The following is a 6679-nucleotide window of genomic DNA, read 5'->3' on the forward strand; positions in this document are numbered from 1 at the left end:
GTTGCGTTGGCGTTCATTGCATACTTCAGGTGTGACAACAATATGCACGATTTAGGAATATTTACATATCTAGATACATACAGGCAAAAACAATATAACACCTGCACAATCTAATGCGATTCAATACATTTTAAAAAAAATTACAAATACAGTGCCTTGAATAAATATACCCCTTGAACTATTTCAAATTTTTCAAATTTACAGCCACAGTTTTTTTTTTTATTGAGATTTTATGTGATTGACCAACACTAAGTAGCACAAAAGTGTAAAGTGGAAAGGAAATGAATGCTACATCCATCCATTTTCCATACCGCTTATCCTCACTAGGGTTCTGGCGCCTATACCAGCTGACTCTGAGCGAGAGGCAGGGTACACCCTAAACTGGTCGCCAGCCGATCGCAGGGCACCTATAGACAAACAACCATTCACACTCACATTCACACCTACGGGCAATTTAGAGTCTTCAATTAACCTACCGTGCATATTTCTGGGATGTGGGAGGAAACCGGAGTACCAGGAGAAAACCCACACGGGCGCAAGGAGAACATGCAAACTCCACACAAGCGAGGCCAGATTTGAACCCGGGTCCTCAGAACTGTGGGGCAGACATGCTAACCAGTCGTCCACTGTGAATGAATGACTGAAACTGAAAGTGGGACTTATGCCTTTCTTTCAACAACAGCTTTCTTCTGCACTCTTCCACAAAGGCCGGATTTGTGGAGTCCATGACTTACTATCGTTGTTCTGTGGACAGATTCTCACACCTGAGCTGTGGATTTCTGCAGCTCCTCCAGAGTGACCAAAGGCCTCTTGGTTGCTTCTCTGAGCAGTCCTCTCCTCACTTGCTCCCTCAGTTTCCGTGGGTGCCTCACCCATTTCTTGGTAGGTTTTCAGTTGTGCTACTTTTTTCCTTTTTGAGATGATAGATTTAGCAGCACTTGTTGAGATGTTAAATGCTTGGGCTATATTTGTATCACCTAAACCTGCATTTAACATCTCCAAAACGCTATTGTTGCTGCAGCAACTATCATGCTATGCTCACAATAACAAAATAGGCAGGCATGACAACCACAGACAGAGAGGGCCGCCCCACCCATCCCCGTAGCACCGACGCGGGAATCCCCCCACATTCCAGCCAGAACCCACGACCTGCCCCCAACAAAATAATTTCATGAGATTGAAATCTGCCTGAAGAGATGATTTGGGTTCCTGTAAATAAAGAAGAACATCATCAGCATACAAATTGATTTTGTGTTCTGTCACTGGCGAGCAGATACCTTTAATATAAAAAATATAAAATGTGTCTTGTTGTAGCTGCTTTTTCCGGGTCTAGGCAAAAGGCATCCCCATGTTTTCGTCTTCGAACATCACGCAATCTTTCGCGTTGTCACAGCATGCTCTCTGTCACTCATAGTCCAGGGCGAGATCTTTTGGCCGACTTCATTTTGTCACACAAGCTCTATTTAAGTGATTTCTTGATTGAACAGGTCAGGAGGACATGAGGCTTGCATGTGGTCACTGAAAATGAAGCAGAAGATGTGATTAGCCACAGTAAATTCATGATTTAACATTTTGTTCCACTTCACAATTATGTGCTACTCTGTGTTGGTCTGGCACATAAAATCCCAACAAAATAAATTCAAGTTTGTGATTGTCAGGTCAAAAAATGTGAGAACGTTAAAGGTAAATGAATACTTTTTCAAGGCACTATGTTTATTATTGCTGTTGTAGTTTGCAATGGTGTAGAACAGTATGACATCATATTGGGAACTATTTCTCATATTTTGGCTTTATTTAGCTACAAAAGAGTGGCAACCAATTTCCTTTCTCGTGTTGTACTCACAAATTAACAGCTGTGTGTTCCTAAAAAAATATGGGAGGGGATTCTTGTACTTTCCATTCACGCTCAATAATTCCACGCCAGGAAATTGAACTTTCTCCCTGCTTCGTTCTATCACATTATCTTTACTCTTTCTTCACTCCATGTGCCAGCTGCCCTTTGTGTTCCTTAACTGTTATTATGGCTTATCCTGCTCCAGCAGGCTGTCCTGGGACACACAATGAGCAACTGTGCTCCCATATTGTTCTGTGACAAGAAGCAGTGTGGAGGCTTGTGTCTAAAGAGTGGGTGACAAGGTTGTATGAAAACATAATCAGTATGTTTGTTGCTCCAAATTGTCTGCATCACCTGATTATCAGCTGAGGAAGTTTCCAGGCAGAGGGGGCAGGGGAGAGCAACACTGGACAGGACGTGCATTTGCAGAGACATTGGCAACACCACATAATGCTTAGCTGACAGGGCTCGGAAAACAAAAGCAGTATGCGTAATGTCAGCAAGAGAGGGAGCACCTGGTTTCAACACCAAGTGAGTGAGCCTTGATGGGAGTGTGCAGAGGTCATTGCCTCATGCTCAGGTCTGACCACTAGGTTGCTCTATAATCTTTGTTTGAAACAAACAACAAGAACAACTTACTCACGCTTTCATGTTGTCGAAGTTTGAGTTTGAGTTTATGATGCAGAAAATGGTTGGCAGGCTAGGGAGGGTTTTTTTTTTTTTAATTCCAATACAGTAATTCGTTACCTGTTTAAAAAATGTAGTTATTCATGGAATCCAAGTACCATAAAATTATTGCAACTTAATTACTTTTAATCATTTTCGGATTACTCCAATAGCAAATAGAGGAATGCTAAGAAAATAAATAAATAAACAAATTGTTAAAAAAAAAGACTAAATAAATTTAATATTAATACAATATACTGTACATTCCTACATATTTATCTGGTGTCTTGTCGTACGAATTTTTAATATAGATGGTTTTGCAATGCAATAGGAAGCGGGAGCACCCTGAATTCAAATCCAAAACCTCTGAACTGTGAGACAGATGTGTTCACACTTGTTCGTTGTGCTGCAGAGATCGCGAGATAGACGGACCGACGGACGGACGGGCGGACAGATAGATAGATAGATAGATAGATAGATAGATAGATAGATAGATAGATAGATAGATAGATAGATAGATAGATGGACGGACGGACGGACGGACGGACGGACGGACGGACAGACAGACAGACAGATAGATAGATAGATAGATAGATAGATAGATAGATAGATAGATAGATAGATAGATAGATAGATAGATAGATAGATAGATAGATAGATAGATAGATAGATGGATTCACTCTTTGTTATATTGCAGCCATTTGCTAAAATAATTTAAGTTCCTTATTTTCCCTATTAATGTACACACAGCATCCCATATTGACAGCAAAAAAAAAAACAGAATTGTTGAAATTTTTGCAGATTTATTAAAAAAGAAAAACTAGAAGTATTCAGACCCTTTACTGTGACACGCATATATTTAACTCGGGTGCTGTCCATTTCTTCTGATCATCCTTGAGGTGGTTTTACACCTTCATTGGAGTCCAGCTGTGTTTGTTTATACTGATTGGACTTGATTAGGAAAGCCACACACCTGTCTATATAAGACCTTACAGCTCACAGAGCAAATGAGAATCATGATGTCAAAGGAACTGCCTGAAGAGCTCAGAGACAGACAAAAAAATGTCTGCTGCACTTAAGGTTCCCAAGAGCACAGTGGCCTCCATAATCGTTAAATGGAAGATCCATGCAGCCAAACCGAGCAATTGGGGGAGAAGAGCCTTGGTGAGAGAGGTAAAGTAGAACCCAAAGATCACTGTGGCTAAACTCCAGAGATGGAGATGGGAGAAGGTTTTTGGCCTTAATTCTAAGCGGGCTGTGTGGAGAAAACCAGGCACTGCTCATCACCTGTCCAATACAGTCCCAACAGTGAAGCATGGTGGTGGCGGCATCATGCTGTGGGGGTGTTCTTCAGCTGCAGGGACAGGACGACCGGTTGCAATCGAAGGAAAGATGAATGCGGGCAAGTACAGGGATATCCTGGACGAAAACCTTCTTCAAAGTGCTCAGGACCTCAGACTGGGCCGAAGGTTCACCTTCCAACAAGACAATGTGGCGAAGCATACAGCTAAAATAACGAAGGAGTAGTTTCAAAACAACTCAGTGACTGTTCTTGAATGGCCCAGGCAGAGCCCTGACTCCAACCCAATTGAGCATTTCTGGAGAGACCTGAAAATGTCTGTCCACCAACGTTCAACATCCAATATGACAGAACTGGAGAAGATCTGCAAGGAGGAATGGTCGAGGATCCCCCAAATCCAGATGGTAGAGGATCCCCCAAATCCAGAGTCCCTGTGTCTGCGGACACATGCAAGTGACTTGACACCGTCTTGCATGCAAAACAAACATCAGAGGAGAAGAGGAGCCCCCCCCCCCCCCCCGCCCCCCCCGCCCTATTACTATGACTGGCAGGTAGTGGTGTCATCCATTAAACTCTGCAGTGGCCCGGGGTGATGGGGAAGGCTGCTGGGCACTGCTGCCCTACAGCCAACTCTTGTATTGAGCTGCATTAGATTTTGCTGGTGTACGTAACTATGTATTCAGTGGATTTATGTGAATTTAAAAAAAAAAAAAAAAAATGGCAATGCACACAATATGTAGACTTTTTTGTTGTTGAAAATAAAATAAAACTTTCATTGCAGCATACTAGAATTTCTTCACCCCATGAGACTATGGGTAAGAATTTTCCAAAATGTACACATTTGTGTGTTCAAATCTCTCGCGCAAGTACTGTGACGCTGCAGCCGAAAGATGTTCTCACTTTCCGCTCTCACAACCTTGTGGCTTCCTTACAATATTTCCTGTTGTAGGCTCCCTGGATGCACAAAAATACCCAAATGGGCCATTCCTTTACCGATTTTACAATCTTTGAGAAAAGTATAGCAGGTATAGGAAACCTTATACATTTTCCTTTAATAATGTACGTTTGAAAACGAAATACTACATATATTTATAACGTTGCAGAAAGCTGAAGTCATCTTGCATGTGTTGTTTGTGAACTGAATTTACTTTGTGGTTGCTTATCCACTCATAATTAGATGTTTACTTGAATTATATATATATATGTGTGTGTGTGTGTGTGTGTGTGTGTGTTTGTGAGTGGATGATTGGGGGTGTTTTTTAGGATTATAAAGGTATTTGTTTTACAATTTGCAGATATTATATCTTAAATCTTGACTTTGATGGTGGCAGTCCAAGGGGAGATTTAAGGGTGAAGGAGGTCATCTAGTGGACAAATATGGTGTTACATGCAGCGTTTGCCAAGTCTGTCCTCTGATAACTACTGTACATACCAGAGGTGGGAACAAGTCATTGCTTTGCAAGTCACAAGTCACTCTCAAGTTTTTACCCTTAAGTCCTGAATCAAGTCCCAAGTCGTGACAGGCAACTTCGATCGCGAAAGTATGCCGAATTAAAATGACATTACACTAATAAACACGCCACCAGGGGGTGCTGGAACAGCGCACACACAGGAACAACCTGGCGCTTTTAGCAACCGCCCCCAAACTTGGCCAGTTGAGAATCTCCTCGAGGGACCGCAGGTGCCGCGGGTCTGACGTAGGGTTTGTGTAAATATACGTAAGCACAGGTAGAGGGGGTTCAGCGCAGGTTCATCCCACATCCCAAAAACATGCATGGTAGGTTTGATTGAGGACTCTAAATTGCCCGTAGGTGTGAATGTGAGTGCGAATGGTTGTTTGTTTCTATGTGCCCTGCGATTGACTGGCGACCGGTTCAGGGTGTACCTCGCCTCCCGCCTGGAGGTAGCTGGGATAGGCTCCGGCAGCCCGCGACCATAGTGAGGATAAGCGATAAAGATAATGGGTGAATTTCATGATACCTACGCTACTGTCAAGGCCGCCATTACCATATGTAGAAAAGCAGCCCCACAGCATTATGGATTCTCCACAATGCTTGACTGTTGGCAGGGTGTTCTTTTCCTTAAAGGCTCCATTGCGCCATCTGGAAACATACCGTTTGTGTGCATTGTGTGCAAGCTCTATTTTTGTTTCATCTGACCATATATATAATATTAATTCATTTCCCATACCGCTGATCCTCACGAAGGATGCGGGCGTGCAGGAGCCTATCCCAGCTAAACCCTGGGCGAGAGGCGGGGTACACCGTGAACTGGTCGCCAGCCAATCGCGGGGCATAGCTGGCCTGAGAACGCCTTGGGATCCCTCTTGAGGAGATGAACAAAGTGGCTGGGGAGAGGGAAGTCTATACTTCCCTGCTAAAGAAACCCGACTCTGAATTAACAGAAGATGGATGGATGGATAGATACATTATCATTTTTTTAATGTCTGGCTGCTACAGCAAATGCACCTCACAAATTTGTAAATCTGACTCACATTAATGCCTCTCCATCCATGAACCTCACCATATGGCACTGGAAAGAGTTCTAACTCGATGAGATGCATTGATGCATATCCAGCATAACAAGGGAGAGTCACTGAGGACTGAGTGCCTCACTGAAGTCAGTCATGTTGCTGTGGTGATCATAACAAGTAATGTCACATTTAAGGACACATTCAGGGCCCTACACAGCAGAGTATTGTATTAAGCTTTCCAAATGACACAGTATGTCTTTGCCTACTCAAAGGGGGTCTAGGGTTAATCTCCCCAATTTAAATACATGTCTGAAGGACCTCAAAATATGCAGTCTCATGTACTGTATAGCCACAATTCAGGACGAAAAAGACAATGACAGCACATTTTCTTTTCATATTAGTTCTT

The sequence above is a fragment of the Phycodurus eques genome, chromosome 9 (genome assembly GCF_024500275.1).
Source record: "Phycodurus eques isolate BA_2022a chromosome 9, UOR_Pequ_1.1, whole genome shotgun sequence".
NCBI classification, from domain to species: domain Eukaryota; kingdom Metazoa; phylum Chordata; class Actinopteri; order Syngnathiformes; family Syngnathidae; genus Phycodurus; species Phycodurus eques.